This window comes from Oncorhynchus nerka, linkage group LG10 (assembly GCF_034236695.1).
Source record: "Oncorhynchus nerka isolate Pitt River linkage group LG10, Oner_Uvic_2.0, whole genome shotgun sequence".
Lineage (NCBI taxonomy): Eukaryota > Metazoa > Chordata > Actinopteri > Salmoniformes > Salmonidae > Oncorhynchus > Oncorhynchus nerka.
This window is the reverse complement of record NC_088405.1, coordinates 6144592-6169348: the sequence shown is the minus strand read 5'-3', so window position 1 is coordinate 6169348 and position 24757 is coordinate 6144592.

Genomic DNA, 24757 nt, shown 5'->3' with positions numbered 1-24757 from the left:
ATCATGCAGCCTCCTCTGTCTTACAGAGACTGGACTCTGTTTATCATGCAGCCTCCTCTGTTTATCATGCAGCCTCCTCTGTCTGACAGAGACTGGACTCTGTTTATCATGCAGCCTCCTCTGTCTGACAGAGACTGGACTCTGTTTATCATGCAGCCTCCTCTGTTTATCATGCAGCCTCCTCTGTCTTACAGAGACTGGACTCTGTTTATCATGCAACCTCCTCCATCTTACAGAGACTGGACTCTGTTTATCATGCAGCCTCCTCTGTCTTACAGAGACTGGACTCTGTTTATCATGCAGCCTCCTCTGTCTTACAGAGACTGGACTCTGTTTATCATGCAGCCTCCTCTGTCTTACAGAGACTGGACTCTGTTTATCATGCAGCCTCCTCTGTCTTACAGAGACTGGACTCTGTTTATCATGCAGCCTCCTCCATCTTACAGAGACTGGACTCTGTTTATCATGCAGCCTCCTCTGTCTTACAGAGACTGGACTCTGTTTATCATGCAACCTCCTCCATCTTACAGAGACTGTACTCTGTTTATCATGCAGCCTCCTCTGTCTGACAGAGACTGGACTCTGTTTATCATGCAACCTCCTCTGTCTAACAGAGACTGGACTCTGTTGATCATGCAGCCTTCTCTGTTTATCATGCAGCCTCCTCTGTCTAACAGAGACTGGACTCTGTTTATCATGCAGCCTCCTCTGTCTGACAGAGACTGACTCTGTTTATCATGCAGCCTCCTCTGTCTAACAGAGACTGGACTCTGTTGATCATGCAGCCTTCTCTGTTTATCATGCAGCCTCCTCTGTCTAACAGAGACTGGACTCTGTTTATCATGCAGCCTCCTCTGTCTGACAGAGACTGGACTCTGTTTATCATGCAGCCTCCTCTGTCTTACAGAGACTGGACTCTGTTTATCATGCAGCCTCCTCTGTCTTACAGAGACTGGACTCTGTTTATCATGCAGCCTCCTCTGTCTTACAGAGACTGGACTCTGTTTATCATGCAGCCTCCTCTGTCTTACAGAGACTGGACTCTGTTTATCATACAGCCTCTCTGTCTTACAGAGACTGGACTCTGTTTATCATGCAGCCTCCTCTGTCTTACAGAGACTGGACTCTGTTGATCATGCAGCCTCCTCTGTTTATCATGCAGCCTCCTCTGTCTTACAGAGACTGACTCTGTTTATCATGCAACCTCCTCCATCTTACAGAGACTGGACTCTGTTTATCATGCAGCCTCCTCTGTCTTACAGAGACTGGACTCTGTTTATCATGCAGCCTCCTCTGTCTTACAGAGACTGGACTCTGTTTATCATGCAGCCTCCTCTGTCTGACAGAGACTGGACTCTGTTTATCATGCAGCCTCTGTTTATCATGCAGCCTCTCTGTCTTACAGAGACTGGACTCTGTTTATCATGCAGCCTCCTCTGTCTTACAGAGACTGGACTCTGTTTATCATGCAGCCTCCTCTGTCTTACAGAGACTGGACTCTGTTTATCATGCAGCCTCCTCTGTTTATCATGCAGCCTCCTCTGTCTGACAGAGACTGGACTCTGTTTATCATGCAGCCTCCTCTGTCTGACAGAGACTGGACTCTGTTTATCATGCAGCCTGTTTATCATGCAGCCTCCTCTGGCTTACAGAGACTGGACTCTGTTTATCATGCAACCTCCTCCATCTTACAGAGACTGGACTCTGTTTATCATGCAGCCTCCTCTGTCTTACAGAGACTGGACTCTGTTTATCATGCAGCCTCCTCTGTTTATCATGCAGCCTCCTCTGTCTGACAGAGACTGGACTCTGTTTATCATGCAGCCTCCTCTGTCTTACAGAGACTGGACTCTGTTTATCATGCAGCCTCCTCTGTCTTACAGAGACTGGACTCTGTTTATCATGCAGCCTCCTCTGTTTATCATGCAGCCTCCTCTGTCTGACAGAGACTGGACTCTGTTTATCATGCAGCCTCCTCTGTCTGACAGAGACTGGACTCTGTTTATCATGCAGCCTCCTCTGTTTATCATGCAGCCTCCTCTGTCTTACAGAGACTGGACTCTGTTTATCATGCAACCTCCTCCATCTTACAGAGACTGGACTCTGTTTATCATGCAGCCTCCTCTGTCTTACAGAGACTGGACTCTGTTTATCATGCAGCCTCCTCTGTCTTACAGAGACTGGACTCTGTTTATCATGCAACCTCCTCCATCTTACAGAGACTGGACTCTGTTTATCATGCAGCCTCCTCTGTCTTACAGAGACTGGACTCTGTTTATCATGCAGCCTCCTCTGTCTTACAGAGACTGGACTCTGTTTATCACGCAACCTCCTCTGTCTTACAGAGACTGGACTCTGTTTATCATGCAGCCTCCTCTGTCTTACAGAGACTGGACTCTGTTTATCATGCAGCCTCCTCTGTCTGACAGAGACTGGACTCTGTTTATCATGCAACCTCCTCTGTCTAACAGAGACTGGACTCTGTTGATCATGCAGCCTTCTCTGTTTATCATGCAGCCTCCTCTGTCTAACAGAGACTGGACTCTGTTGATCATGCAGCCTCCTCTGTCTGACAGAGACTGGACTCTGTTTATCATGCAGCCTCCTCTGTCTTACAGAGACTGGACTCTGTTGATCATGCAGCCTCCTCTGTCTGACAGAGACTGGACTCTGTTTATCATGCAGCCTCCTCTGTCTTACAGAGACTGGACTCTGTTGATCATGCAGCCTCCTCTGTCTGACAGAGACTGGACTCTGTTTATCATGCAGCCTCCTCTGTCTTACAGAGACTGGACTCTGTTTATCATACAGCCTCCTCTGTCTTACAGAGACTGGACTCTGTTTATCATGCAACCTCCTCTGTCTTACAGAGACTGGACTCTGTTGATCATCATCCTCTGCATACAGCTCCTCTGTCTTACAGAGACTGGACTCTGTTTATCATGCAGCCTCCTCTGTTTATCATGCAGCCTCCTCTGTCTTACAGAGACTGGACTCTGTTGATCATGCAGCCTCCTCTGTTTATCATGCAGCCTCCTCTGTCTAACAGAGACTGGACTCTGTTTATCATGCAGCCTCCTCTGTCTAACAGAGACTGGACTCTGTTTATCATGCAGCCTCCTCTGTTTATCATGCAGCCTCCTCTGTCTTACAGAGACTGGACTCTGTTTATCATGCAGCCTCCTCTGTTTATCATGCAGCCTCCTCTGTCTGACAGAGACTGGACTCTGTTTATCATGCAGCCTCCTCTGTCTTACAGAGACTGGACTCTGTTTATCATGCAGCCTCCTCTGTATTACAGAGAGTGGACTCTGTTTATCATGCAGCCTCCTCTGTTTATCATGCAGCCTCCTCTGTCTTACAGAGACTGGACTCTGTTTATCATGCAACCTCCTCCATCTTACAGAGACTGGACTCTGTTTATCATGCAGCCTCCTCTGTCTAACAGAGACTGGACTCTGTTTATCATGCAGCCTCCTCTGTCTTACAGAGACTGGACTCTGTTTATCATGCAGCCTCCTCTGTCTTACAGAGACTGGACTCTGTTTATCATGCAGCCTCCTCTGTCTTACAGAGACTGGACTCTGTTTATCATGCAGCCTCCTCTGTCTGACAGAGACTGACTCTGTTTATCATGCAGCCTCTGTTTATCATGCAGCCTCCTCTGTCTTACAGAGACTGGACTCTGTTTATCATGCAGCCTCCTCTGTCTTACAGAGACTGGACTCTGTTTATCATGCAGCCTCCTCTGTCTTACAGAGACTGGACTCTGTTTATCATGCAGCCTCCTCTGTTTATCATGCAGCCTCCTCTGTCTGACAGAGACTGGACTCTGTTTATCATGCAGCCTCCTCTGTCTGACAGAGACTGGACTCTGTTTATCATGCAGCCTCCTCTGTTTATCATGCAGCCTCCTCTGTCTTACAGAGACTGGACTCTGTTTATCATGCAACCTCCTCCATCTTACAGAGACTGGACTCTGTTTATCATGCAGCCTCCTCTGTCTTACAGAGACTGGACTCTGTTTATCATGCAACCTCCTCCATCTTACAGAGACTGGACTCTGTTTATCATGCAACCTCCTCTGTCTAACAGAGACTGGACTCTGTTTATCATACAGCCTCCTCTGTCTAACAGAGACTGGACTCTGTTTATCATGTAGCCTCCTCTGTCTTACAGAGACTGGACTCTGTTTATCATGCAACCTCCTCTATCTTACAGAGACTGTACTCTGTTTATCATGCAGCCTCCTCTGTCTGACAGAGACTGGACTCTGTTTATCATGCAACCTCCTCTGTCTAACAGAGACTGGACTCTGTTGATCATGCAGCCTTCTCTGTTTATCATGCAGCCTCCTCTGTCTAACAGAGACTGGACTCTGTTGATCATGCAGCCTCCTCTGTCTGACAGAGACTGGACTCTGTTTATCATGCAGCCTCCTCTGTCTTACAGAGACTGGACTCTGTTTATCATACAGCCTCCTCTGTCTTACAGAGACTGGACTCTGTTGATCATGCAGCCTCCTCTGTCTGACAGAGACTGGACTCTGTTTATCATGCAGCCTCCTCTGTCTTACAGAGACTGGACTCTGTTTATCATACAGCCTCCTCTGTCTAACAGAGACTGGACTCTGTTTATCATACAGCCTCCTCTGTCTTACAGAGACTGGACTCTGTTTATCATACAGCCTCCTCTGTCTTACAGAGACTGGACTCTGTTGATCATGCAGCCTCCTCTGTTTATCATGCAGCCTCCTCTGTCTAACAGAGACTGGACTCTGTTTATCATGCAGCCTCCTCTGTCTGACAGAGACTGGACTCTGTTTATCATGCAGCCTCCTCTGTCTGACAGAGACTGGACTCTGTTTATCATGCAGCCTCCTCTGTCTTACAGAGACTGGACTCTGTTTATCATACAGCCTCCTCTGTCTAACAGAGACTGGACTCTGTTTATCATACAGCCTCCTCTGTCTAACAGAGACTGCACTCTGTTTATCATACAGCCTCCTCTGTCTTACAGAGACTGGACTCTGTTTATCATACAGCCTCCTCTGTCTTACAGAGACTGGACTCTGTTTATCATACAGCCTCCTCTGTCTAACAGAGACTGGACTCTGTTTATCATGCAGCCTCCTCTGTCTTACAGAGACTGGGCTCTGTTTATCATGCAGCCTCCTCTGTTTATCATGCAACCTCCTCTGTCTAACAGAGACTGGACTCTGTTTATCATGCAGCCTCATCTGTCTTACAGAGACTGGACTCTGTTTATCATGCAGCCTCCTCTGTTTATCATGCAGCCTCCTCTGTCTTACAGAGACTGGACTCTGTTTATCATGCAGCCTCCTCTGTCTTACAGAGACTGGACTCTGTTTATCATGCAGCCTCCTCTGTTTATCATGCAGCACAGAGACTGGACTCTGTTTATCATGCAGCCTCCTCTGTTTATCATGCAGCCTCCTCTGTCTCACAGAGACTGGACTCTGTTTATCATGCAGCCTCCTCTGTCTTACAGAGACTGGACTCTGTTTATCATGCAGCCTCCTCTGTCTTACAGAGACTGGACTCTGTTTATCATGCAGCCTCCTCTGTCTGACACAGACTGGACTCTGTTTATCATGCAGCCTCCTCTGTCTTACAGAGACTGGACTCTGTTTATCATGCAGCCTCCTCTGTCTTACAGAGACTGGACTCTGTTTATCATGCAGCCTCCTCTGTTTATCATGCAACCTCCTCTGTCTAACAGAGACTGGACTCTGTTTATCATGCAGCCTCCTCTGTCTACAGAGAGCTCGACTCTGTTTATCATGCAGCCTCCTCTGTTTATCATGCAGCCTCCTATGTCTTACAGAGACTGGACTCTGTTTATCATGCAACCTCCTCTGTCTTACAGAGACTGGACTCTGTTTATCATGCAGCCTCCTCTGTCTAACAGAGACTGGACTCTGTTTATCATGCAGCCTCCTCTGTCTTACAGAGACTGGACTCTGTTTATCATGCAACCTCCTGTCTTACAGAGACTGGACTCTGTTTATCATGCAGCCTCCTCTGTCTGACAGAGACTGGACTCTGTTTATCATGCAGCCTCCTCTGTCTGACAGAGACTGGACTCTGTTTATCATGCAACCTCCCTCATCCTACAGAGACTGGACTCTGTTTATCATGCAGCCTCCTCTGTCTTACAGAGACTGGACTCTGTTTATCATGCAGCCTCCTCTGTCTTACAGAGACTGGACTCTGTTTATCATGCAGCCTCCTCTGTCTTACAGAGACTGGACTCTGTTTATCATGCAGCCTCCTCTGTCTGACAGAGACTGGACTCTGTTTATCATGCAGCCTCCTCTGTCTTACAGAGACTGGACTCTGTTTATCATACAGCCTCCTCTGTCTGACAGAGACTGGACTCTGTTTATCATGCAGCCTCCTCTGTCTTACAGAGACTGGACTCTGTTTATCATGCAGCCTCCTCTGTCTAACAGAGACTGGACTGTTTATCATGCAGCCTCCTCTGTCTTACAGAGACTGGACTCTGTTTATCATGCAGCCTCCTCTGTCTGACACAGACTGGACTCTGTTTATCATGCAGCCTCCTCTGTCTTACAGAGACTGGACTCTGTTTATCATGCAGCCTCCTCTGTCTTACAGAGACTGGGCTCTGTTTATCATGCAGCCTCCTCTGTTTATCATGCAACCTCCTCTGTCTAACAGAGACTGGACTCTGTTTATCATGCAGCCTCCTCTGTATTACAGAGAGTGGACTCTGTTTATCATGCAGCCTCCTCTGTTTATCATGCAACCTCTCCATCTTACAGAGACTGGACTCTGTTTATCATGCAGCCTCCTCTGTCTAACAGAGACTGGACTCTGTTTATCATGCAGCCTCCTCTTCTTAGAGACTGGACTCTGTTTATCATGCAACCTCCTCTGTCTTAGAGACTGGACTCTGTTTATCATGCAGCCTCCTCTGTCTGACAGAGACTGGACTCTGTTTATCATGCAGCCTCCTCTGTCTGACAGAGACTGGACTCTGTTTATCATGCAACCTCCCTCATCCTACAGAGACTGGACTCTGTTTATCATGCAGCCTCCTCTGTCTTACAGAGACTGGACTCTGTTTATCATGCAGCCTCCTCTGTCTTACAGAGACTGGACTCTGTTTATCATGCAGCCTCCTCTGTCTTACAGAGACTGGACTCTGTTTATCATGCAGCCTCCTCTGTCTGACAGAGACTGGACTCTGTTTATCATGCAGCCTCCTCTGTCTTACAGAGACTGGACTCTGTTTATCACGCAACCTCCTCTGTCTTACAGAGACTGGACTCTGTTTATCATGCAGCCTCCTCTGTCTGACAGAGACTGGACTCTGTTTATCATGCAACCTCCTCTGTCTAACAGAGACTGGACTCTGTTGATCATGCAGCCTTCTCTGTTTATCATGCAGCCTCCTCTGTCTAACAGAGACTGGACTCTGTTTATCATGCAGCCTCCTCTGTCTTACAGAGACTGGACTCTGTTTATCATGCAGCCTCCTCTGTCTTACAGAGACTGGACTCTGTTTATCATACAGCCTCCTCTGTCTTACAGAGACTGGACTATGTTGATCATGCAGCCTCCTCTGTCTGACAGAGACTGGACTCTGTTTATCATGCAGCCTCCTCTATCTTACAGAGACTGGACTCTGTTTATCATACAGCCTCCTCTGTCTTACAGAGACTGGACTCTGTTGATCATGCAGCCTCCTCTGTTTATCATGCAGCCTCCTCTGTCTAACGGAGACTGGACTCTGTTTATCATGCAGCCTCCTCTGTCTTACAGAGACTGGACTCTGTTTATCATGCAGCCTTCTCTGTCTTACAGAGACTGGACTGTTTATCATGCAGCCTCCTCTGTCTTACAGAGACTGGACTCTGTTTATCATGCAGCCTCCTCTGTCTTACAGAGACTCTGTTTATCATGCAGCCTCCTCTGTTTTACAGAGACTGGACTCTGTTTATCATACAGCCTCCTCTGTCTTACAGAGACTGGACTCTGTTGATCATGCAGCCTCCTCTGTCTGACAGAGACTGGACTCTGTTTATCATGCAGCCTCATCTGTCTTACAGAGACTGGACTCTGTTTATCATACAGCCTCCTCTGTCTGACAGAGACTGGACTCTGTTTATCATGCAGCCTCCTCTGTCTTACAGAGACTGGACTCTGTTTATCATGCAGCCTCCTCTGTCTAACAGAGACTGGACTCTGTTTATCATGCAGCCTCCTCTGTCTTACAGAGACTGGACTCTGTTTATCATGCAGCCTCCTCTGTCTTACAGAGACTGGACTCTGTTTATCATACAGCCTCCTCTGTCTTACAGAGACTGGACTATGTTGATCATGCAGCCTCCTCTGTCTGACAGAGACTGGACTCTGTTTATCATGCAGCCTCCTCTATCTTACAGAGACTGGACTCTGTTTATCATACAGCCTCCTCTGTCTTACAGAGACTGGACTCTGTTGATCATGCAGCCTCCTCTGTTTATCATGCAGCCTCCTCTGTCTAACGGAGACTGGACTCTGTTTATCATGCAGCCTCCTCTGTCTTACAGAGACTGGACTCTGTTTATCATGCAGCCTTCTCTGTCTTACAGAGACTGGACTGTTTATCATGCAGCCTCCTCTGTCTTACAGAGACTGGACTCTGTTTATCATGCAGCCTCCTCTGTCTTACAGAGACTCTGTTTATCATGCAGCCTCCTCTGTTTTACAGAGACTGGACTCTGTTTATCATACAGCCTCCTCTGTCTTACAGAGACTGGACTCTGTTGATCATGCAGCCTCCTCTGTCTGACAGAGACTGGACTCTGTTTATCATGCAGCCTCATCTGTCTTACAGAGACTGGACTCTGTTTATCATACAGCCTCCTCTGTCTGACAGAGACTGGACTCTGTTTATCATGCAGCCTCCTCTGTCTTACAGAGACTGGACTCTGTTTATCATGCAGCCTCCTCTGTCTAACAGAGACTGGACTGTTTATCATGCAGCCTCCTCTGTCTTACAGAGACTGGACTCTGTTTATCATGCAGCCTCCTCTGTCTGACACAGACTGGACTCTGTTTATCATGCAGCCTCCTCTGTCTTACAGAGACTGGACTCTGTTTATCATGCAGCCTCCTCTGTCTTACAGAGACTGGGCTCTGTTTATCATGCAGCCTCCTCTGTTTATCATGCAACCTCCTCTGTCTAACAGAGACTGGACTCTGTTTATCATGCAGCCTCCTCTGTATTACAGAGAGTGGACTCTGTTTATCATGCAGCCTCCTCTGTTTATCATGCAACCTCCTCCATCTTACAGAGACTGGACTCTGTTTATCATGCAGCCTCCTCTGTCTAACAGAGACTGGACTCTGTTTATCATGCAGCCTCCTCTGTCTTACAGAGACTGGACTCTGTTTATCATGCAACCTCCTCTGTCTTACAGAGACTGGACTCTGTTTATCATGCAGCCTCCTCTGTCTGACAGAGACTGGACTCTGTTTATCATGCAGCCTCCTCTGTCTGACAGAGACTGGACTCTGTTTATCATGCAACCTCCCTCATCCTACAGAGACTGGACTCTGTTTATCATGCAGCCTCCTCTGTCTTACAGAGACTGGACTCTGTTTATCATGCAGCCTCCTGTCTTACAGAGACTGGACTCTGTTTATCATGCAGCCTCCTCTGTCTTACAGAGACTGGACTCTGTTTATCATGCAGCCTCCTCTGTCTGACAGAGACTGGACTCTGTTTATCATGCAGCCTCCTCTGTCTTACAGAGACTGGACTCTGTTTATCACGCAACCTCCTCTGTCTTACAGAGACTGGACTCTGTTTATCATGCAGCCTCCTCTGTCTGACAGAGACTGGACTCTGTTTATCATGCAACCTCCTCTGTCTAACAGAGACTGGACTCTGTTGATCATGCAGCCTTCTCTGTTTATCATGCAGCCTCCTCTGTCTAACAGAGACTGGACTCTGTTTATCATGCAGCCTCCTCTGTCTTACAGAGACTGGACTCTGTTTATCATGCAGCCTCCTCTGTCTTACAGAGACTGGACTCTGTTTATCATGCAGCCTCCTCTGTCTTACAGAGACTGGACTATGTTGATCATGCAGCCTCCTCTGTCTGACAGAGACTGGACTCTGTTTATCATGCAGCCTCCTCTATCTTACAGAGACTGGACTCTGTTTATCATACAGCCTCCTCTGTCTTACAGAGACTGGACTCTGTTGATCATGCAGCCTCCTCTGTTTATCATGCAGCCTCCTCTGTCTAACGGAGACTGGACTCTGTTTATCATGCAGCCTCCTCTGTCTTACAGAGACTGGACTCTGTTTATCATGCAGCCTTCTCTGTCTTACAGAGACTGGACTGTTTATCATGCAGCCTCCTCTGTCTTACAGAGACTGGACTCTGTTTATCATGCAGCCTCCTCTGTCTTACAGAGACTCTGTTTATCATGCAGCCTCCTCTGTTTTACAGAGACTGGACTCTGTTTATCATACAGCCTCCTCTGTCTTACAGAGACTGGACTCTGTTGATCATGCAGCCTCCTCTGTCTGACAGAGACTGGACTCTGTTTATCATGCAGCCTCATCTGTCTTACAGAGACTGGACTCTGTTTATCATACAGCCTCCTCTGTCTTACAGAGATGAACTCTGTTTATCATGCAGCCTCCTCTGTCTTACAGAGACTGGACTCTGTTTATCATGCAGCCTCCTCTTTCTTACAGAGACTGGACTCTGTTTATCATGCAGCCTCCTCTGTCTTACAGAGACTGGACTCTGTTTATCATACAGCCTCCTCTGTCTGACAGAGACTGGACTCTGTTTATCATGCAGCCTCCTCTGTCTTACAGAGACTGGACTCTGTTTATCATGCAGCCTCCTCTGTCTAACAGAGACTGGACTGTTTATCATGCAGCCTCCTCTGTCTTACAGAGACTGGACTCTGTTTATCATGCAGCCTCCTCTGTCTTACAGAGACTGGACTGTTTATCATGCAGCCTCCTCTGTCTTACAGAGACTGGACTCTGTTTATCATGCAGCCTCCTCTGTCTTACAGAGACTCTGTTGATCATGCAGCCTCCTCTGTCTTACAGAGACTGGACTCTGTTTATCATTCATCCTTGCACTTTATTAAAAAAATACCAAGTCACTCATCCACCACTGCACATTGTACCAAATGGTAGGTTAGACCTCACTTTATATGCACAGAAAGCTACATGTGTATGTGTTCATCTACAAAGCCCTTTTGGGTAAACTCCCTCTTTACCTCTGTAGTCTAGTCTCCTTCACCACCAGCAGTTACCAGACCTGGTCTGCTAGTTGGTTGCTACTTAAAGTCCCCAGGACATTTACAGTATTAGGCAAGACTGCCTTCTCTTGTGCACCAGACACATGGAATAATCTACAATCCCTGCTTCATCTAGACATGTTAGTACTACTGAATGGAATAATCTATAATCCCTGCTTCATCTAGATGTGTTAGTGCTACTGAATGGAATAATCTATAATCCCTGCTTCATCTAGATGTGTTAGTGCTACTGAATGGAATAATCTAGAAGCCATGCTTCATCTAGATATGTTAGTACTACTGAATGGAATAATCTATAATCCCTGCTTCATCTAGATGTGTTAGTGCTACTGAATGGAATAGTCTAGAAGCCATGCTTCATCTAGATATGTTAGTACTACTGAATGGAATAATCTACAATCCCTGCTTCATCTAGATATGTTAGTACTACTGAATGGAATAATCTACAATCCATGCTTCATCTAGATATGTTAGTACTACTGAATGGAATAATCTACAATCCCTGCTTCATCTAGATATGTTAGTACTACTGAATGGAATAATCTACAATCCATGCTTCATCTAGATATGTTAGTACTACTGAATGGAATAATCTACAACCCATGCTTCATCTAGATATGTTAGTACTACTGAATGGAATAATCTACAATCCCTGCTTCATCTAGATATGTTAGTACTACTGAATGGAATAATCTACAATCCATGCTTCATCTAGATGTGTTAGTGCTACTGAATGGAATAATCTACAACCCATGCTTCATCTAGATATGTTAGTACTACTGAATGGAATAATCTACAATCCCTGCTTCATCTAGATATGTTAGTACTACTGAATGGAATAATCTACAATCCCTGCTTCATCTAGATATGTTAGTACTACTGAATGGAATAATCTACAACCCATGCTTCATCTAGATATGTTAGTACTACTGAATGGAATAATCTACAATCCCTGCTTCATCTAGATATGTTAGTACTACTGAATGGAATAATCTACAATCCCTGCTTCATCTAGATATGTTAGTACTACTGAATGGAATAGTCTACAATCCATGCTTCATCTAGATGTGTTAGTACTACTGAATGGAATAGTCTAGAAGCCATGCTTCATCTAGATATGTTAGTGCTACTGAATGGAATAGTCTACAACCCCTGCTTCATCTAGATGTGTTAGTACTACTGAATGGAATAGTCTAGAAGCCATGCTTCATCTAGATATGTTAGTGCTACTGAATGGAATAGTCTACAATCCATGCTTCATCTAGATATGTTAGTACTACTGAATGGAATAGTCTACAACCCCTGCTTCATCTAGATGTGTTAGTACTACTGAATGGAATAGTCTAGAAGCCATGCTTCATCTAGATATGTTAGTGCTACTGAATGGAATAGTCTACAATCCATGCTTCATCTAGATGTGTTAGTGCTACTGAATGGAATAGTCTACAATCCATGCTTCATCTAGATGTGTTAGTGCTACTGAATGGAATAGTCTACAATCCATGCTTCATCTAGATGTGTTAGTGCTACTGAATGGAATAGTCTATAATCCCTGCTTCATCTAGATGTGTTAGTGCTACTGAATGGAATAGTCTATAATCCCTGCTTCATCTAGATGTGTTAGTACTACTGAATGGAATAATCTACAATCCATGCTTCATCTAGATATGTTAGTGCTACTGAATGGAATAATCTACAACCCCTGCTTCATCTAGATATGTTAGTACTACTGAATGGAATAATCTACAATCCATGCTTCATCTAGATATGTTAGTACTACTGAATGGAATAATCTACAATCCATGCTTCATCTAGATATGTTAGTACTACTGAATGGAATAATCTACAATCCATGCTTCATCTAGATATGTTAGTACTACTGAATGGAATAATCTACAATCCATGCTTCATCTAGATATGTTAGTACTACTGAATGGAATAATCTACAATCCATGCTTCATCTAGATGTGTTAGTACTACTGAATGGAATAATCTACAATCCCTGCTTCATCTAGATGTGTTAGTACTACTGAATGGAATAGTCTAGAAGCCATGCTTCATCTAGATATGTTAGTACTACTGAATGGAATAATCTACAATCCCTGCTTCATCTAGATGTGTTAGTGCTACTGAATGGAATAGTCTAGAATCCATGCTTCATCTAGATGTGTTAGTGCTACTGAATGGAATAGTCTAGAATCCATGCTTCATCTAGATGTGTTAGTGCTACTGAATGGAATAATCTACAATCCCTGCTTCATCTAGATGTGTTAGTACTACTGAATGGAATAATCTACAATCCATGCTTCATCTAGATATGTTAGTACTACTGAATGGAATAATCTACAACCCATGGTTCATCTAGATGTGTTAGTACTACTGAATGGAATAGTCTAGAAGCCATGCTTCATCTAGATATGTTAGTACTACTGAATGGAATAGTCTAGAAGCCATGCTTCATCTAGATATGTTAGTACTACTGAATGGAATAATCTACAATCCATGGTTCATCTAGATATGTTAGTACTACTGAATGGAATAATCTACAATCCATGCTTCATCTAGATATGTTAGTACTACTGAATGGAATAATCTACAATCCATGCTTCATCTAGATATGTTAGTACTACTGAATGGAATAATCTACAATCCATGCTTCATCTAGATATGTTAGTACTACTGAATGGAATAATCTACAATCCCTGCTTCATCTAGATGTGTTAGTGCTACTGAATGGAATAATCTACAATCCCTGCTTCATCTAGATGTGTTAGTACTACTGAATGGAATAATCTACAATCCATGCTTCATCTAGATATGTTAGTACTACTGAATGGAATAATCTACAACCCATGGTTCATCTAGATGTGTTAGTACTACTGAATGGAATAGTCTAGAAGCCATGCTTCATCTAGATATGTTAGTACTACTGAATGGAATAGTCTAGAAGCCATGCTTCATCTAGATATGTTAGTACTACTGAATGGAATAATCTACAATCCATGCTTCATCTAGATATGTTAGTACTACTGAATGGAATAATCTACAATCCATGCTTCATCTAGATATGTTAGTACTACTGAATGGAATAATCTACAATCCATGCTTCATCTAGATATGTTAGTACTACTGAATGGAATAATCTACAATCCATGCTTCATCTAGATATGTTAGTACTACTGAATGGAATAATCTACAATCCATGGTTCATCTAGATATGTTAGTACTACTGAATGGAATAATCTACAATCCATGGTTCATCTAGATATGTTAGTACTACTGAATGGAATAATCTACAATCCATGCTTCATCTAGATGTGTTAGTGCTACTGAATGGAATAATCTACAATCCATGCTTCATCTAGATGTGTTAGTGCTACTGAATGGAATAATCTACAACCCATGCTTCATCTAGATATGTTAGTACTACTGAATGGAATAGTCTAGAAGCCATGCTTCATCTAGATATGTTAGTACTACTGAATGGAATAATCTACAATCCATGGTTCATCTAGATATGTTAGTACTACTGAATGGAATAATCTACAATCCATGCTTCATCTAGATATGTTAGTACTACTGAATGGAATAATCTACAATCCATGCTTCATCTAGATATGTTAGTGCTACTGAATGGAATAGTCTACAACCCATGCTTCATCTAGATATGTTAGTACTACTGAATGGATTTAAAATAGTGATGTGAGACTCTGTTACAGAGGGGTGTAAATGCTTCATTTAGGCTGGTTCATGTTGTTGTCTTGTCGTGTTTTCATTCTGTAATGTATTGGTTGTTGCTGCCTTCTTGGCCAGGTCTTCCTTGTAAAAGAGACTCTGGGTCTCAATGGGCTTTTCCTGGTTAAATAAAGGTAAAATAAATGCAAATTGTTGATGATAAAGTGACGTGTATTTCTTTAAGGTTTTACCAGAAGTGGCCAATAATCCCAGCTTTCTTTGTCTGTGGATGACCAGGAGCTTTGGGGTAAGTGTTTATGACTGCAAACCTGCAATATGTGGCTGTCTTGATTGCATGAACCATGCCAAACAATACTGTTGATTTTCATCAGCAACAAAGTATTCAGCTTTATTAGAAGTGATTGACTTTTAGGAGGGAGTGTGAGTTCTTTATCCAACCTACAGAAGAGGCCATTGAAACCAGCTTGCTTATTCTGTTAATGACAGCTGATGATCAGAAGCTTTTTTATTTTTTTTAACTAGGCAAGTCAGTTAAGGACAAATTCTTATATTCAATGAGGGTCTAGGAACAGTGGTTTTTTTGCCTGTTCAGGGGCAGAACGACAGATTTTTTTTTTACCTTGTCAGCTCGGGGATTCGATCATGCAACCTTTTGGGTTACTAGTCCAACGCTCTACCTGGCTCTAACCACTAGGCTACCTGGCTCTAACCACTAGGCTACCTGCTCTAACCACTAGGCTACCTGGCTCTAACCACTAGGCTACCTGGTTCTAACCACTAGGCTACCTGGTTCTAACCACTAGGCTACCTGGCTCTAACCACTAGGCTACCTGGCTCTAACCACTAGGCTACCTGCTCTAACCACTAGGCTACCTGGCTCTAACCACTAGGCTACCTGCTCTAACCACTAGGCTACCTGGCTCTAACCACTAGGCTACCTGCTCTAACCACTAGGCTACCTGGCTCTAACCACTAGGCTACCTGCTCTAACCACTAGGCTACCTGGTTCTAACCACTAGGCTACCTGGCTCTAACCACTAGGCTACCTGGTTCTAACCACTAGGCTACTTGGCTCTAACCACTAGGCTACCTGGTTCTAACCACTAGGCTACCTGCTCTATCCACTAGGCTACCTGGTTCTAACCACTAGGCTACCTGGCTCTAACCACTAGGCTACCTGCTCTAACCACTAGGCTACCTGGTTCTAACCACTAGGCTACTTGGCTCTAACCACTAGGCTACCTGGTTCTAACCACTAGGCTACCTGCTCTAACCACTAGGCTACCTGGTTCTAACCACTAGGCTACCTGCTCTAACCACTAGGCTACCTGGTTCTAACCACTAGGCTACCTGGTTCTAACCACTAGGCTACCTGCTCCTAACCACTAGGCTACCTGCTCTAACCACTAGGCTACCTGCTCTAACCACTAGGCTACCTTCTCTAACCACTAGGCTACCTGGCTCTAACCACTAGGCTACCTGGCTCTAACCACTAGGCTACCTGGCTCTAACCACTAGGCTACCTGGCTCTAACCACTAGGCTACCTTCTCTAACCACTAGGCTACCTTCTCTAACCACTAGGCTACCTGGCTCTAACCACTAGGCTACCTGCTGCCCCAATGATGTCTGATTACGTTGTTGACAACAGCACGGGTTGTGATACGTAGAACCTGCATGGATCAGATGAATCATGAACAGCAGAACAGTGAGTAATGTCTGCGTACCAAATGACACCTTATTCACCATATAGTGCACTAAACAGGGAATATGGTGCTATTTGGGATGACAGACCCACAGGTACGGGAGAATCAAGAACACACAGAACACATTATTCCTTGTATTTTGCCATTGACTCTGATGTGCAGCACATCTGTTAACAGTGCAATTTAAACAATGTCAATCACCTTGTTTTGCATACGGGATAATAACAGTCTGCTGTACCAACCACAGGAAGTGGTCTGCTGTACCAACCACAGGAAGTGGTCTGCTGTACCAACCACAGGAAGTGGTCTGCTGTACCAACCACAGGAAGTCGGTGGGACCCTGATTGGGGAGAAAGGAGCCGTTGTAATGACTGATTGTGAAACAGCCACCACTAACACAGAGAGGAGGCTGCCTACCTACAGACTAGATATCAATGGCCACTTTAATAAATGGATCACTAGTCACTTTAATCATGCCACTTTAAGAATGCTTACATATCTTGCATTACTCAGCTCATATATATATACTGCATCCTTCACTGTCTATTCTTTACTATCTATTACATCTTAACCTCTCTGTCACTGCTCATCTATATATATTTCATCTCATCCCATTCCATCCCTTTACTAGATTGTGTGTATTAGGTTTTGTTCTGGAATTTGTTAGATATTAGGTTCAGTTGTGGAATTTGTTAGACATTAGGTTTTGTTGTGGAATTTGTTAGACATTATGTTTTGTTGTGGAATTTGTTAGATATTAGGTTTTGTTGTGGAATTTGTTAGATATTAGGTTTTGTTGTGGAATTTGTTAGATATTAGGTTTTGTTGTGGAATTTGTTAGATATTAGGATTTGTTGTGGAATTTGTTAGACATTAGGTTTTGTTGTGGAATTTGTTAGACATTATGTTTTGTTATGGAATTTGTTAGACATTAGGTTTTGGTTTCCATGGTTTCCAGGTGTTTGACGCCATTCCGTCTGCTCCGTTCCGGTCGTTCCTATGAGCCGTCCTCCTCTCAGCAGCCTCCTGTCGTACCGACACAGCTCTTATCTGACAGGATGTTTAACTACCAGCCATTCCGTCTGCTCCGTTCCGTTCGTTCCTATGAGCCGTCCTCCTCTCAGCAGCCTCCTGTCGTACCGACACAGCTCTTAGCTGACAGTGTCTGATCCAACGGGACGTTTAACTACCAGCCTGATGTGAAATCACACATCTGTTCTCTCTCACATCACATACATGTAAAGTGCTGACATTTAGCAGTTAAAACATACAGAGAGGAGAGAGCAGAGTGAGAGACCTGGGTCGTGTTCATTAGGACCCCGAACAGAAGAAAATGGACTGAAACAGGGAGCGACGACTTGAGCTTGTCCATTTTAAAGAAAGGCACATTTCTGTTTTCTGTTGTAAAATGGATTCAAACAGTTTTTCTGTTGCACTCCCTAATGAACACAACCCTTGTTTCACAGTGAGAAGGGTATAGGACAGAGTCAATCAGTCCAACTAATGAACACAACCCTTGTTTCACGGTGAGGGGTGAGAAGCGTATAGGACAGAGTCAATCAGTCCAACTAATGAACACAACCCTTGTTTCACGGTGAGGGGTGAGAAGCGTATAGGACAGAGTCAATCAGTCCAACTAATGAACACAACCCTTGTTTCACGGTGAGGGGTGAGAAGCGTATAGGACAGAGTCAATCAGTCCAACTAATGAACACAACCCTTGTTTCACGGTGAGAAGCATATAGGACAGAGTCAATCAGTCCAACTAATGAACACAACCCTTGTTTCACAGTGAGAAGGGTATAGGCCAGAGTCAATCAGTCCAACTAATGAACACAACCCTTGTTTCACGGTGAGGGGTGAGAAGCGTATAGGACAGAGTCAATCAGTCCAACTAATGAACACAACCCTTGTTTCACGGTGAGGGGTGAGAAGCGTATAGGACAGAGTCAATCAGTCCAACTAATGAACACAACCCTTGTTTCACGGTGAGAAGCGTATAGGACAGAGTCAATCAGTCCAACTAATGAACACAACCCTTGTTTCACAGTGAGAAGCGTATAGGCCAGAGTCAATCAGTCCAACTAATGAACACAACCCTTGTTTCACAGTGAGAAGCGTATAGGACAGAGTCAATCAGTCCAACTAATGAACACAACCCTTGTTTCACATTGAGGGGTGAGAAGCGTATAGGACAGAGTCAATCAGTCCAACTAATGAACACAACCCTTGTTTCACGGTGAGGGGTGAGAAGCGTATAGGACAGAGTCAATCAGTCCAACTAATGAACACAACCCTTGTTTCACAGTGAGGGGTGAGAAGCGTATAGGACAGAGTCAATCAGTCCAACTAATGAACACAACCCTTGTTTCACAGTGAGAAGGGTATAGGCCAGAGTCAATCAGTCCAACTAATGAACACAACCCTTGTTTCACAGTGAGGGGTGAGAAGCGTATAGGACAGAGTCAATCAGTCCAACTAATGAACACAACCCTTGTTTCACAGTGAGAAGGGTATAGGACAGAGTCAATCAGTCCAACTAATGAACACAACCCTTGATTCACGGTGAGAAGTGTATAGGCCAGAGTCAATCAGTCCAACTAATGAACACAACCCTTGTTTCACGGTGAGGGGTGAGAAGCGTATAGGACAGAGTCAATCAGTCCAACTAATGAACACAACCCTTGTTTCACGGTGAGGGGTGAGAAGCGTATAGGACAGAGTCAATCAGTCCAACTAATGAACACAACCCTTGTTTCACAGTGAGAAGGGTATAGGCCAGAGTCAATCAGTCCAACTAATGAACACAACCCTTGTTTCACGGTGAGAAGTGTATAGGACAGAGTCAATCAGTCCAACTAATGAACACAACCCTTGTTTCACAGTGAGAAGGGTATAGGACAGAGTCAATCAGTCCAACTAATGAACACAACCCTTGTTTCACAGTGAGAAGGGTATAGGCCAGAGTCAATCAGTCCAACTAATGAACACAACCCTTGTTTCACAGTGAGAAGCGTATAGGCCAGAGTCAATCAGTCCAACTAATGAACACAACCCTTGTTTCACAGTGAGGGGTGAGAAGCGTATAGGACAGAGTCAATCAGTCCAACTAATGAACACAACCCTTGTTTCACAGTGAGAAGTGTATAGGACAGAGTCAATCAGTCCAACTAATGAACACAACCCTTGTTTCACAGTGAGAAGGGTATAGGCCAGAGTCAATCAGTCCAACTAATGAACACAACCCTTGTTTCACAGTGAGGGGTGAGAAGCGTATAGGACAGAGTCAATCAGTCCAACTAATGAACACAACCCTTGTTTCACAGTGAGAAGGGTATAGGCCAGAGTCAATCAGTCCAACTAATGAACACAACCCTTGTTTCACGGTGAGGGGTGAGAAGCGTATAGGACAGAGTCAATCAGTCCAACTAATGAACACAACCCTTGTTTCACAGTGAGAAGGGTATAGGCCAGAGTCAATCAGTCCAACTAATGAACACAACCCTTGTTTCGCGGTGAGGGGTGAGAAGTGTATAGGCCAGAGTCAATCAGTCCAACTAATGAACACTTTCCCACGACAACGTGACACCTTCCAGAGAGCTGCTGCTTCCTTGGCAATTTCAATATTTTCACATTCATCCAGGTGGTTTTATTATGTTGTGGCACTCAGTCCACTACTCCACCCACGTCGTTGCTACTGGAGGCTAGAGATCAATCAAACACTGTGTGGCACTCAGTCCACTACTCCACCCACGTCGTTGCTACTGGAGGCTAGAGATCAATCAAACACTGTGTGGCACTCAGTCCACTACTCCACCCACGTCGTTGCTACTGGAGGCTAGAGATCAATCAAACACTGTGTGGCACTCAGTCCACTACTCCACCCACGTCGTTGCTACTGGAGGCTAGAGATCAATCAAACACTGTGTGGCACTCAGTCCACTACTCCACCCACGTCGTTGCTACTGGAGGCTAGAGATCAATCAAACACTGTGTGGCACTCAGTCCACTACTCCACCCACGTCGTTGCTACTGGAGGCTAGAGATCAATCAAACACTGTGTGGCACTCAGTCCACTACTCCACCCACGTCGTTGCTACTGGAGGCTAGAGATCAATCAAACACTGTGTGGCACTCAGTCCACTACTCCACCCACGTCGTTGCTACTGGAGGCGAGAGATCAATCAAACACTGTGTGGCACTCAGTCCACTACTCCACCCACGTCGTTGCTACTGGAGGCTAGAGATCAATCAAACACTGTGTGGCACTCAGTCCACTACTCCACCCACGTCGTTGCTACTGGAGGCTAGAGATCAATCAAACACTGTGTGGCACTCAGTCCACTACTCCACCCACGTCGTTGCTACTGGAGGCTAGAGATCAATCAAACACTGTGTGGCACTCAGTCCACTACTCCACCCACATCGTTGCTACTGGAGGCTAGAGATCAATCAAACACTGTGTGGCACTCAGTCCACTACTCCACCCACGTCGTTGCTACTGGAGGCTAGAGATCAATCAAACACTGTGTGGCACTCAGTCCACTACTCCACCCACGTCGTTGCTACTGGAGGCTAGAGATCAATCAAACACTGTGTGGCACTCAGTCCACTACTCCACCCACGTCGTTGCTACTGGAGGCTAGAGATCAATCAAACACTGTGTGGCACTCAGTCCACTACTCCACCCACGTCGTTGCTACTGGAGGCTAGAGATCAATCAAACACTGTGTGGCACTCAGTCCACTACTCCACCCACGTCGTTGCTACTGGAGGCTAGAGATCAATCAAACACTGTGTGGCACTCAGTCCACTACTCCACCCACGTCGTTGCTACTGGAGGCTAGAGATCAATCAAACACTGTGTGGCACTCAGTCCTCTACTCCACCCACATCGTTGCTACTGGAGGCTAGAGATCAATCAAACACTGTGTGGCACTCAGTCCACTACTCCACCCACATCGTTGCTACTGGAGGCTAGAGATCAATCAAACACTGTGTGGCACTCAGTCCACTACTCCACCCACGTCGTTGCTACTGGAGGCTAGAGATCAATCAAACACTGTGTGGCACTCAGTCCACTACTCCACCCACGTCGTTGCTACTGGAGGCTAGAGATCAATCAAACACTGTGTGGCACTCAGTCCACTACTCCACCCACGTCGTTGCTACTGGAGGCTAGAGATCAATCAAACACTGTGTGGCACTCAGTCCACTACTCCACCCACATCGTTGCTACTGGAGGCTAGAGATCAATCAAACACTGTGTGGCACTCAGTCCACTACTCCACCCACATCGTTGCTACTGGAGGCTAGAGATCAATCAAACACTGTGTGGCACTCAGTCCACTACTCCACCCACATCGTTGCTACTGGAGGCTAGAGATCAATCAAACACTGTGTGGCACTCAGTCCACTACTCCACCCACATCGTTGCTACTGGAGGCTAGAGATCAATCAAACACTGTGTGGCACTCAGTCCACTACTCCACCCACATCGTTGCTACTGGAGGCTAGAGATCAATCAAACACTGTGTGGCTCAGGTTCACACTGACATAAAGCCTGGGCTTCTCCCCTCTCTGACATAAAGCCTGGGCTTCTCCCCTCTCTGACATAAAGCCTGGGCTTCTCCCCTCTCTGACATAAAGCCTGGGCTTCTCTTCTCTCTGACATAAAGACTGGGCTTCTCCTCTCTTTCTCTTATTTTCCTGTCTGTGCAGCTCCTGTCCTCCTCTCCTCCTGTCCTCCACACTGAGAAAACATTGTTTGAAGTAGGGACAGGAGGGAGGAGGGGTAAAGAATTGGGGAGAGGGGTAATGGACAGGGGGAGAGGGGTAATGGAGAGGGGGTAAGGGACAGGGGAGGGGTAATGGAGAGGGGTAAGGCATAGAGGGAGAGGGGTAATGGACAGGGGAGAGGGGTAATGGACAGGGGGAGAGGGGTAATGGAGAGGGGGTAAGGACAGGGGGAGGAGTAATGGACAGGGGGAAAGGGGTAATGGACAGGGGGAAAGGGGTAATGGACAGGGGAACGGGGTCATGGACAGGAGAAAGGGGTCATGGACAGGGGAAAGGGGTAATGGACAGGGGAGAGGGGTAATGGACATAGGGATAGGGGTAATGGACAGGGGGAGAGGGGTAATGGACAGGGGTGAGAAGGGGTAAGGAACAGGGGGATGAGGGTAAGGAACGGGGGAGGAAGGTAAGGAACGGGGGGGAGGAAGGTAAGGAACAGGGGGAGGAAGGTAAGGAACAGGGGGAGGAAGGTAAGGAACAGGGGGAGGAGGGTAAGGAACAGGGGGAGGAGGGTAATGAACAGGGGAGGAGGGTAATGAACAGGGGGAGAAGGGTAATGAACAGGGGAGGAGGGTAATGAACTGGGGAGGAGGGTAATGAACAGGGGGAGGAGGGTAAGGAAAGGGGGAGGTTGGTAATGAACAGGGGAGGAGGGTAATGAACAGGAGAGGAGGGTAATGAACAGGGGAGGAGGGTAATGAACAGGGGGAGGAGGGTAATGAACAGGGGAGGAGGGTAAGGAACAGGGGGAGGAGGGGGAGGAACAGGGGGAGGAGGGGAGGTACAGGGGGAGGAGGGTAATGAACAGGGGGAGGAGGGTAATGAACAGGGGAGGGGGTAATGAACAGGGGGAGGAGGGTAATGAACAGGGGGAGGAGGGTAATGAACAGGGGGAGGAGGATAATGAACAGGGGAGGAGGGTAATGAACAGGGGGAGGAGGGTAATGAACAGGGGGAGGAGGGGGGAACAGGGGAGGAGGGTAATGAACAGGGGGAGGATGGTAATGAACAGGGGGAGGAGGGTAATGAACAGGGGGAGGAGGGTAATGAACAGGGGAGGAGGGTAATGAACAGGGGAGGAGGGTAAGGAACAGGGGGAGGAGGGTAATGAACAGGGGGAGGAGGGTAATGAACAGGGGGAGGAGGGTAAGGAACAGGGGGAGGAGGGGGAGGAACAGGGGGAGGAGGGCAATGAACAGGGGGAGGAGGGTAATGAACAGGGGGAGGAGGGTAAGGAACAGGGGGAGGAGGGGAGGAACAGAGGGAGGAGGGTAAGGAAAGGGGGAGGATGGTAATGAACAGGGGAGGAGGGTAATGAACAGGGAGGAGGGTAATGAACAGGGGAGGAGGATAATGAACAGGGGAGGAGGGTAATGAACAGGGGGATGAGGGTAATGAACAGGGGGAGGGTAATGAACAGGGGGAGGATGGGGAGGAACAGGGGGAGGAGGGTAATGAACAGGGGGAGGAGGGGGAGGAACAGGGGGAGGAGGGTAAGGAACAGGGGGAGGGTAATGAACAGGGGGAGGAGGGTAAGGAACAGGGGGAGGGTAATGAACAGGGGGAGGAGGGTAAGGAACAGGGGAGAAGGGTAAGGAACAGGGGGAGGGTAATGAACAGGGGGAGGAGGGTAATGAACAGGGGGAGGAGGGTAATGAACAGGGGGAGGCGGGTAATGAACAGGGGGAGGAGGGTAAGGAACAGGGGGAGGGTAACAGGGGGAGGAGGGTAATGAACAGGGGGAGGAGGGTAATGAACAGGGGGAGGAGGGTAATGAACAGGGGGAGGAGGGTAATGAACAGGGGGAGGAGGGTAATGAACAGGGGGAGGAGGGTAATGAACAGGGTGGAGGAACGTAATGAACAGGGGGAGGAGGGTAATGAATAGGGGGGAGGAAGGTAAGGAAGGAGGGTAAAGCCGTCTGCAAGTTTCCATCTGAAACAGTCTACGCCCCTTCATCAGTGATTGGTCAACCGTAGGGATTCTTCAATCAAGTGTTTTATTGTCATTCAACGATAGAAGAATCGTTTTCATGAGAAAAAAAATTCACTTGAGAAATACTGCCAAACATCTTAGTTTGATGTAACTATTTTGAGGAAGTGTATACTGGCTATGGCGTCTCAAGAGGGACAAACAGTACTATTGCTGCTTTTAACTTGTTTTTTAAGCGACAGTGTTTTTAGGGGCGTGGCGAGACACAGACATTCACTTGGCCTGACTGAGTTCTGCTA